Here is a 12,259-nt window from a genome sequence, read left to right on the forward strand (position 1 = left end):
GTGTGCAGAGAAATAATGCAAGCTGTAAGATTCTCACCTGCATTCCAGTGAGGTCATTTCCTTTTTCTTTTTGTTTGATTGTGTTTTTTTTAGTTTTAGTACTTAACTAATCATTTTCTTTTTGTTATATTCCCTCTTCAGAAGCCAACTTTTTTTTGAAAGCTAGTTTCAATGGGATTGGATGTTGCAACAGATAATCCTATTGGAATTTGGTTTAGTTTTTATGTTGAGACATATATTGAAGTTGCATACAGTCAGGATATAATGGAGCCAAAAGAAGTTAGTCTACTCTAGCTGCAATTTGTTATTATTCTATTGGTGATTTGGAGCATGGAGTTGATGCCTCCTGCAAGTGAAATTACTTAGATGGAATTTGATGTACATAGTAGATTAGATAAAAATTTATATATTGTAAGAAATAGAATTGTATGACATTAAATTTATGCAATGGATTCTATTTTTTGTATATGATATTTTATTTTCTATTATGAAAGATTAAATACAAATTTAATTTGAAAATAAGTAAACCTATAAAGAATATCTTTTTTAAACATTTAAAATTATGATACGCAAAAATGTGTGTCATCTTCATTTATGACATGGCCTTTCTTGACAGGGGCTTCCTTGATACGCATTGCGTGTCATTAACACGCACGTCGTAAGGTTACGACACGTGAATGCGTGTCGTCTTCCTTTATGACAGGGCCTTCCTTGATACGCATTGGGTGTCGTAAATGCGCGTCGTAAATGCACGTCGTAAATGAGCGTCGTAAATGCGCGTTGTCTCTCTTTATGACAGGGCCTTCCTTGACGCGCATTTGCGCGTTGTCTGAGCCTTTTACGACGCGCAATGAGCGTCGTAAAAGGCTGTTTTTCTAGTAGTGTAATGAATTTTGTGCAAGTAGGAGATTGTTGAATCTATATACCCAAGAGTCATTATTGAGTGACATTGCTAATAATATATGATCGTATAGGGTCACACCTTTATCAAGTTGGCACATTTTGTATATTTATTATTAATAAATAATATCAATTCTTGTATTTAATTAGGGAATAATAACTGTTTTGTGAAAATAATAATTATAAGAGAGTATAAATAGTTATTATTTCATATGGTATGAATTAATAAGTCATGCACAACCTTTTGGACTAGTTAGATATTTTTTTTCTTTTACCTAAAGACAAAGTTTATATTTTATAAACTTTGAGTTTATCAAAATTAAAGAAATCCCCTTCTTTCAAGGGGTATGACTGAAAGTTTCAAGAGACATGGAGGTTTCTTGTCAACTTCCATGATTTGTCTCCCCATGCTTCTAAAGGCTAAAAATACTTTAGAGTATTTTAATGTAAATCCCTTACCTTGAATGACACTATAAAAGAGTTCGTCTTGCATGAGTTTTGAGCTACTTTTTTTTGCAAGTGAAACTCTTCTCTTATTCCCTTAAAACCGTTGCTTCTTCTTCCTCCCTTTCTCTCCACGACTTTTGAGGTAAAGTAAAGAATTAAAGCTTCCTTGAGTTGTCTCCTTATTCACTTATTTGAGTTAATTGCTTAAAGGCTTAACTCTTAAGACACTTGAGAATAGAAGAATGAATAGCATTCCAAGTGCCTTACTCTTGATGGTGGATAGTGGATACACATAGAGAAATTATATTCTTGAATTTTTCTATCTTCATCAACACCCCAAAACCAAGTGGGTTCAAAGGCTTCAAAGGTTGTCATTCTAAAACTCTCTTTGGTTTTTTTGATTTCATTATAAACTCTATAAATGGATCCTTGATGTTTTGGTTTTGTTATAAACTAAAAATAAACTTGTTATTTTTGTAAGACTTCCATTGCGGTTTTTATGAATAACACACTTATATTTTGTATCTAAACCCATCACTTAAGCCTACTAGGAACAAAACTCCACAACCAACAGTCGAGAGTATGCGTACACAGAGACCAATATACATGTCTTACAAAACTTGACATAGGGCTGATGCATCAATTGCACCTTCAACTAATCATAGCTCAAAACGTTGAAACAAACTCAACTGTCGATGATGCATGGAATAACCAACGTTCTCTTATACAGCTGAAGAAGCCTGAGTGGAAATTCACATACCAAACCGTAAAGCTGATTAATAGATCAACAAATTCCCAATCCTAAACAAAGATAACTGACCTATGTCGTGGGCTAACCATGTTCTCTATGACTGATGCACAACTTGAGTGGCTCAATTCCCCTCTATTAAGATCCCTGGTGCTTCCGATAGGAACTATTGATCACAACAAGTTCCTTGCTCATCAGCTTCCTGTTATGAGGACAACACATGTGTCCTTGAAGGCATAAACCTAACGAAAACTTGTTTTGCACCCCCAATATGACCAATACTTAAATTCTCCACGACCATAGAGGATTCTGATGGATCCTTGAGAAACACAACGAGAAACTTCCTAACCACGAGCACTTTGATGGTAGCTCAATTTCCTTTTCTTATAAAATAATAAAACCGAACCAAAATTTAGCATACCTGACCGCAAATTCCTCTGACCTATTGTGCTGAAACCATCAAATCAACCAGTTGATGATCCTCCAAGCCGAATACCTAGTTCTCCCCCACTTAGGTTTCAAACCATCATCGATTGACGTATACAACATCGAAGCCTCAGATCGGCTCAACCGACTACATAACCACCTTGACTCTTAGAATGCATAACACAACATAAGATGATCCTTCAAATAATGATGAGAAGATCATAAAGAAACTTGAAATCTCAAATGGAAACCTTGGAAACTTTCCCGAATATTCAGCTTCGAATTCAACAAGGATGATCAGTATACCACTTGATTGATGAGGCATCTTTAGAATTGAACCTTGCTCCATCAAACTTACAGATGTCCAATAATAGTTCTAAAAAACCCATCATAACAACACGACTCTCTGTCTACCGACTGTGCCTAACCCTACACATTTCATCAACCTCATGTTGGAGCTACACCTTAAATGCAATCATATGCCTACTCTATTTTTCCTTCAAACGTGGCATGATGGAGGAACATAAACCTATTGTAGAAAATGGCATCCAAAACCATCAACCAACCACCCAGCCTGATGCTGCAATCTTTAAGTCAATCATGACAATCGCTTCCTACTTGAGTCTCGCGACTCCACTGGTACTACTTTGAATAAGGACCTCGAGACCTTTAAATCCGCTAACTCACATAGTTCTGCACTAATCAAAACCAATCTTCCATGGCCACTAATGCTCGAACAATGACCAGAATTTCCTTCATCATGAATGACCATCACCGAAAGACAGGTAGCGACAAAGACGACTACTTTTCACACTAGTGCTATACCAATCTATCTACCCTCCGTTAGCTCCTTAGAAACCTTCTCGACTCTTCTTGACCCCCCATATAGATCTTTTTCATTCAGTAATATGAGCCCATAATACCTTCCACACATGTCCGTAAGTGTCCCACGAATTGTCTCAAATAAGTCACTACATATGTCCACTAACAACCGAAAATACCCGCGCTCCCACAAGAACACACTACCATTCTTCCTAGACTCTCCTTTTAGGATTATTCTCATATATATATATATATATATATATATATATATATATATATATTCACATACTAAAATACTTTAACAATTTTCTTAGGTCACTAGGAACTCCACGACTGCTAGGTGTAACAGCACACCTATATGCTTAGAAAATCCACCATAAACTTCCTAGATTCACACCTCAGTTTTCCTCATATGTAAGTGCCTACAATAGCACATTCTAGCACCCATCATATGTCACTAGGAATTCCCTATGCACCATGCTATCAACTGTGGAAAAAACTTCTACCAATGTGAACTGACTATCTTACGAATACAAGTATGTATAACAAGGCTTAAATAGTCCTTCGACTGAAAGATCATGCACTATAATGGTTGGACTCAAACAATAGCTACGCAATAGTGCCAAATCAAACATTATGAAACTATTTAATCTTTGTGGCATGCAACTTAACATATTCGCTTAATAGTTAAGTAACATCAATATAGGTTTCACATAGCACAAAGTAGGCAACACTCGAATAGAAAAACAAGAAACAATAAGGCATCATAAAGATCAGGTAATCCTGACACACAATTCTAGAAGATCTTTAGCTTACACTATAATCCATCTATAATAGTCCACATATCACACACAAAAGGCATCTCTCCTAAGCAGTCACTCTAGTATGCAAACCTGAGCAGATCCTTTGGCTACTTCTATCATGAAATCCATACTTATAACATCGATATCATATCCAATATGTATGAACATTTTGGGAATCATTTACTTGAGCTCCTGTTGATTGTACACATCACATCCTCTTTTTTTTTTTTTTTTTTTTTTAAATTGTTATTTTCAAAAGACTTGTGAAAATCCTCAGATCCTTAGTTTGAGTTTGTAATCACACGAGTGTTCATCTAAATCCCTCAAACCATGGCTCTGATACCAACTTGTAATGTCTTAAATTCCAAAATATTTTTATTTTTATTTTTAAAATAGAATAAATACCCATTTTTATAAAGTTACATTCAATTCAAACCAATTATTCATAAACCCTAATTCAAAATCATAGTTATAAGGAAGACAATGCAGAATCTTGGATCATAAAACTATTGATGTGTGTATACAGTCCAACCTTCGTAATCCGATAAGTTCCTGAAAAACATTTAATCCACAACCGTAAGCACAAAGCTTAGTGAGTTCCCCAAAATATCACATACATCACATCATAATAATCAACTATGATTTTGTTGGATTATGTGTCTAAGTTCATAACTATTTCTGGAATGTACTTGACCCGATTAGCATGGTCCATTTGGTTTGCATGGCATCGGAACAATTTGGATAGATTTTTGTGAGAAAAGGATAATTATGATTTGTTAAGATATTATAAGTTCTAATATATTAATATGAAATCATATTATTTAATTAGTATTAATCAAAAATTAATTTGGAATTAATTATGTGATCAAAAGGAGACTAATTAAATAGACGTGGATTGATTGTGTAAATCATTCATTCTTATATATGTGGGATTATGATCCATAGTTCTTCATGTTGGGCTAAACCCATGGAGTAACCCATGGATACGCCATGGAGGTTTTAACCTATGGAGAATGAAGAATATGGAAAGGCATGAGTTACATGGTGTAACCCTAATAGCCACCATATATAAGGACCCCATGGCTCAAGAAATTGACACTAGTGTGTGTACACATGAGGGCTAGCCAATTTGAGCATACGAACCTTTTTCTCTCAAGTTATTCCAAGATGTTGGTGATGTTGTGTGAACCATTTGAGGCAATAGGCTATTTAGCTCCATGGAATCAAGCTACAACAAACTGGTATGTAATTCTACTAGAATTTATATTATATGTTCTTCATATTATGCTAGTTAGAACAATACCTTGGAAAAATTGATATTTGCATGTATAATAGAGAAAACATAGATCCAAGGTATTTAGGGTTGCACGTATACCTTAGGAGTGTTAGAATGCTCAAAACCCTTCAGATTTATCAACAACCATGGGACTATCAGTAGTCCTAAATATTACATACATCATAACAATATAAACAACTATGGATTATCAGCAACCTTGGGACCAGCAGCAGTCGTATGGGCTCACAGCAGCCTGATGGGTTATCAATGACCCTGTGTGTTATCATCTACCCAACAGACTATCAGTAATCCTAGAGTTATCTACAACCCAGATACACATATAACATCAATCATTAAATAAGACTTAACTAGTCTAGCATGCACACCACTATAACATAGGTAATATAGTGAGGAGACTCACCTAAATGAAGAGATGAAATCCACTACTCAAATTCCCATAGAATTAGCTACATGAACCTCCTAAACCATTCACAAGTTAAACCTCAGACTATAGCTCAACACCTCTTAAAGTCTGACCAAATGTCAAATTGGTCAAAAAGTCAACGGTCAATGGTCAAAGTCAACAACCAAAATTTAACACAGCTAATCACCACATCGTAGCCATGTAACTGCCACAATGTGGCAATCCATCGATAAAACAGACACTAAGAATCCACTTGCCACGATGTGGTAAGAAGGTTACCACATCGTGGAAACTGTCAAAAAACCACTTAATGGATTAAGCCCTTAATCCATTAAGCTACACACTCATCTCTTCAAGAATACTTCTAAATGTCCATAAGCTTCATCAAAACCATTAATTGATGGATAAGAATGTCTAATGCATGTCTTGCATTTGGTTAGTTCAAAATGGTGAAAATGAGGTCAAAATCTCATGCATGGAACCACAACTCAACCAAAATTTATATATAGAACACTAAATCTCAAAGGGACCCTAAGGATCCATAAATCTACCATCTTTATGAAATCCAATCACTCAAAATACCCCAAACATGAAGAACAAAGCATAAAAGCCTAGAACTTGAAGCATGGCACCTAAAGGTTGGAACTTGAGGACTTACAATGGTCCAAAATATGTGCTCCAAGGTGGTGACAGAACTTGCTTGCAGGATCTATGCACCAAGAAAACTTTCTTCTCTCCAAGGCATCAAAATCAACACCAAAAGCTCACAAATAGATGAAATAGGTGAAGGTAGGCTCAAAGTGGTGAAAAGGAGGCTATGGTTTCATTTAGGAAGGTTAAAGGCTAAAGAAGATGCCCTAACCTTGAAGTTAGAGGTTTTAAATACGAAAAAACCCTAAAAGATCATGGGCGTGGGCTGCCACAGCCACCACGTTGTGGCACACTACTTTCCACGTCATGGTGCTAGCCAGAAAAGCACGATCATAAAAAGCCATGCCACGCCATGGGTTTCCATACACCACATCGTGGCAAATAATTTTCCTCAAAAACCAAACCTTTGACTTTTTTAGGTTACCAATGATCCATCCTGCAAAACGGGTGTTACAAGTTTGGTTGATAAAGGCTTGTTGAAAAAAAAACAAGAGACAAAAAGAGAAACACATGCATCACAATAGTTTCAAATTCAACCCATTAATGTTTTAGATAAGGGTAAAATAGTCATTTTAGGTATGTGAGGGACCAAAACAGAGACAAATTACCTAGGGATTGACCGGATGAATTTTTTTTTGAAAGAGGTAATTGACAACTTATGCTAAATCATAGGGATGATGAATGCAATTTAGTTACACCTTATTAATAATAACGTAGTTCCAAACCATTTGGCTATGTGATCATATTTATCTTATAAAAGATCTATAAATAGATAGAAAAAGAAACATAACATAGCTACTTGGGTTAAGTTTTCTATTAAGAAACTTTTACCTAACAATGAGTATACAAACTTAGGTTGATTGATATTATTATATAACCAGTTATGGTGTTCTTGAACTAAAAAACCAGACACATATATATTCTACATTTAAATTACCATGAGTATACTCTACATATATTATTTATTCCAAGTTCATAAGCTTCAAAATACCCTAAAACACTAAATACAAAGCTCTAGGTACATGTTCAAATTCTAGCACTACTTATCCGATCTGGCCATGGAGGTTCATCTGCAATGACTCCACGGTATGAGACATAGACTCATGTTTGCAACTGTGGATTAGTCGGTGTGCGAAAGCTATCCTAGAACCCTCGTTAGGGAAGTTCCATTTCCAAACAAGCTTTAGGTATACAAATACATATTTTTTTAAATAATGCAATTATGTTGCATTTTGTGTTTCTCATTTTCTCTTTTAGTTTCCCAATTACTAACTTTATAGTCGTAAGTATCTATTGTGTGGCTTAATGGTGAAAGAAATTAAGAATAAACACTCACAAAAACTTTCACATGTTTTATCCCAACAAGTTTCAACTTTTGGTTAGCTACCAACATCCTTTTAGGGACGGTTTTGTATGTTTGTATGGTCCATATGGTTTACTTGGTATTATGTGACATTGTTATCTTGTGATTCAGAGTTCATGGCACGTACACGTTTGGTTGGAAAATTTGTTGGTCAAAGTTACAAGATACAAAGAACTTGTTGATGTTTTTGACAAAAAACTGATAATTGTACTGATGAAGTAGATGGTATTCCACGGAAGAAGCAAACACAATAATATAAAGTTTTATTTCATTCGGGAGTGCATTGGAGAAGAGTAAATCCTTCTGGAGGTTGTATCTTCAAAAGACTAAAAGGTGGACACCCTTACTAAGGCTTTAGCAAGGGTTAACTAAATTGAGAGGTGTAAGCAAGTTACAGTGCTAAAGCTTGAGCCAAGTTTAGTTTAAGGGGAAAATGTAAATTTTAACCCAACTTGGTAGGTATTTCATAAAGCCACCATTTGACAATGGTAACTTCTTATGTTCATATGGTGAGCACAATAAATGGTAACAATAGCAATGGTAGGTTGGTTTAGGTATAAGTAGAGGTTCCAACCTCAGTTGTATTGTACCACGAAAGCAAAGATTCTTAGATAAATACTTAGAGTGAGTTATTTCTTTTTCTTATAGTATTGAGCATGTAAGCTCTTTCTTTTGTTCCAATTTTAAATAAAAGTATATTTCAACCCAACACATATAAAGCCCTTATTACCTGGAAAATCATTAAATTAAAATTTTATTTTGATTATAAAGTAGTAAATGATTGATAATTAATAAAAGAACATGTGATAAGTTCCAAGATGAAACATATTGAAGCAAAAATCAAACATGTTAAAATAGGATATTCATAAGTGTAAGTCCCTAATTTGTCTGTGTATCAGTCAGATCCGTTTGATGGTGCGGAATCCCAAGCAAACGGGTGATGTCAAATAAAATAGAAGAGAAGAAGAAGAGGAATAATATAAATCTTGTTTTATTTGATGATTAGAATGTAGATCCAAATACAAGATTCACACACACTCGTTTCTCTCTTGCTAGTCTGTAAACTCCTTAGGGTTTTTCTATCTCTACTCCTCACCCTAACACCTCTATTTATACTTGGAATATGGGCCAGATAACACATGGGCCGTAAATGAGTTTACGGCCGTAAACTTAGCCGTAAACTAGACCATAAATTCACAAATATTACAGAAAAATACAACTGCCTAGAAAAGTAAAGTATAAACCAAATTTTGACCCAACAATCTCCCCCTTGGTTTATAGCTTTCTTTTCTTAATGACCCAACAAGCTCCCCCTAAAAAGTAGCTAGCTCTTTTTGTCAATCTTCAATGGGAGCTTGGCTTGAGCTTTAACCTTCGATTTCTTCACAGCATCAGGATGAACATATGAATCTTCAATGAATGACTTCATCTTGAACACTTGAGGTTTTCTTCAGAATTTGGCATTGAACACACATTGGGTGAGGAGGCTTGACGTACTGATTCTTGAAAGATAGTGCTTTTAGCTTGAGAATCTTTAGAGAGAACATCAAAGAGAACAAATCTTCTATATCACTTCAGTAGGTACAACAATAGCAGCAGACTGATTGAGGAGGCTTCAATGCAATCTGTCACATAATCTTCAATTGCAGCTTCACCTTGCTTTTGGGGTTGAAAGATTGAATGTTGAAAGAATAATCTTCATTTCTTGCTCCTTTGAATGATAATTCTTCGATGCTCATGGACGAAGCCTTTGGCCAGAAATCTTCAACACAAACTCCATGAGTCTTATCTATACCTGAAATCACTATTCAAGACAAAAACAAAACTAAAAGAAAACTTAGCACACAAATTAAAATAGAAACAATTTTTTTTTGGATTTTTGATTTTTCTGAACAAGAAATAGAACAAAAATAACACTATTTTTGGATTTTTAATTTTTCTGATTTTTCTTTGATTTTTGAAATTTTTTTTATATTTTCATTATTTTAATTCTCCCCTAATATTTAAATTAGACGAAACTATGAAAAATTTAACAAAAATAAACATGATATCTAACTTTAAGAGTGATTTGGGATCAAAGTTTTTAGACAACCTTAATCCACTTGTCGGTACCTTCCATATTCACATCTTTGTCCGGTCGATTGTCGGTATTGTGGTCCACTTAAACACGAAAAATTATGACAAATTTAGGACATCTATTTGTGTACAAGACAGGTGAACTTAAGTTCCTAAAAAATTATATCTGATCCTAATTTCTTAGATATTATATCTTAAGGACCATTCATCTGACGACGACCAGGGATATTATTGTCCACCTAAATCGAGCAGCGAGATCTACAGACAATCTGTATGTGTTCAATTTTTAAGTGTACTAGAACGTGTTTCCCGCTTCCTGATATGCCCCATCCATCAAGAACTTCCAGAGTACTCCTTACACCGGGTGAGTAGACAACCATTCAGAGAGAGGAGAGATTCATAATTCTATTGCTAACTACTTCAGAGGGGTTGAGAAGAAGAAGGTTGCATATGCTATGTACCAGGTCGGATTAGAAGTCACGCAAAGGAGACAACATATGGCTAACAGATAAGAAGTATTTCACATATATATAGCCTGCAGAGAAATAGAGTTGCATATGTTGTGTACCAGGTCGGATTGGAAGTCACGCAAAGGAGACAACATATGACTAACAAACATAAAGAAAGAAAATGATATTCTACAGACCTAATTTATCAGAATTTACCAGTCGCCCCATCCAACCGGAATTAAGGACAGAATCCGCACATCGAGGAAAAGTTAAACCACGGTTCCAAGTACGGGTTCAATTAATGTGACGAGTAGTTCCCATATATATCTCCCTGCTCAACCTATCCGAGCGTCGTATTGTCAGGCTAAACGTGTCTAACTAGGTCAAGATTTGTCAAGTCTATAAACTTCCTAAGTTCAACTCTGCCTAGTCATGTCTATTTTAAAAAATTTTGTGCCTACCGACACATCAAACCAGAGCATAGACCCTTCAACTTTGGGTACGTTACACAGACTCAAGTTGCCTGTTATCACTTGATCATATCACTTCCCAAAACATCTCCCTCAAGCACATTTCATAACCAGCATATTTTTTTTTGATTTTTTGATTTTCTAATGTTTTTGGATTTTTAAAATTTTAATTTTTGTTTTGTTTTTATTTCTCCCCCTAAATTTGTGCATATGAGAGAAACGAAAGTAAATGCGCAAATTTAAACTATCCTAAAACAAAAATTTGTCTTTGAAGCGAATCAGAATAAGATAAAATCAGGAGTATAGAGAAGAAAACGCAAATCGTAAGTCACCGATTGAATTTGCATCCAGAAGGTCTGAGAACAGCACGCGTAATCTCAGAACAGATCCGAAAGTTCTTCATGTCATTAAGCACTAACCCCATGAGTGATCCCTTCCTTTCTTCCCTTCCCGCAAAGGACACATACTCTCAAACAATGTTTTGAGTGTTGTACAGTTGAGAGATGTCTCCTATCAAGTGCCAAGAACAGCCACTACCAACAAACCGAAGTCTGATGATATGCCTCCATAGCTGCTCCGACACAGAGCGGGATCAGTTGGTCTTTGGAACCCAGTCCATTTTGAAACTGGGTCGACCTTTGTCATCCTTGCACGGTACTCTCTCCCATGACATGTCCTGCTTATCACAAACAGAAGATGTAGAAATATTAGAGTCGTTAGTTGATTTGGGAGATTGAGCCTTCGGAACCCATTTGTAGTTGGATTTAACCCATTTCTTTTTCGATCTGATTGGTGGCTCAGCACTTGATTTGGAACTTGAAGCCGGCTGCCGAGATGACTTTGACCTAGCCGGTCTTGGTTTTGTTGGGGCATCTCTTGGATTGGACTTCTTGGTCGGCATTTCCTTCTTGCCCTTGGGATTCGGATGCTTGGCCTTAGGAGTTGAATTCTTGTCCTTCATGGCATTCCAGTCGACGTTATCTGAACGTGACTTTGAGGGGTTTCTTTTGAAAAACCTCCCTCTTGGCGCGTTCTGCCAACCTTGTGCATTGTAGGGAACGTAAGCGCGATTTGGATCCAGGTGTTCCACAGTGAAAACAAGTCTTTTTCTTCACTGTGAAGTTATTTCTTCCTGCCCCTGGTGGCGTATCCTTGCCTTGTCTCTTGTTGTTCCCACATGCACACTTACAACAGGCACTTTGTTGCGCTGGAATTGGAGGCCTATATTTCTCAACGACAGGTTTGTTAGAAGCAGCCGAGTTCGAAGCAACAGATTTAGAGTTCAAGGAGTCATTGGTTTGTTCAGAAGAACTCTCTTTGTTCTCATCCTTTTCTAATTTACCTGCACATCTAATAGAAACATCAGTATTTTCAACATTAATAACTCTTCCTTACACAAATCCA

The sequence above is a fragment of the Lactuca serriola genome, chromosome 8 (assembly GCF_051521515.1).
Source record: "Lactuca serriola cultivar US96UC23 chromosome 8, Lser_US96UC23_V15, whole genome shotgun sequence".
Taxonomy (NCBI): domain Eukaryota; kingdom Viridiplantae; phylum Streptophyta; class Magnoliopsida; order Asterales; family Asteraceae; genus Lactuca; species Lactuca serriola.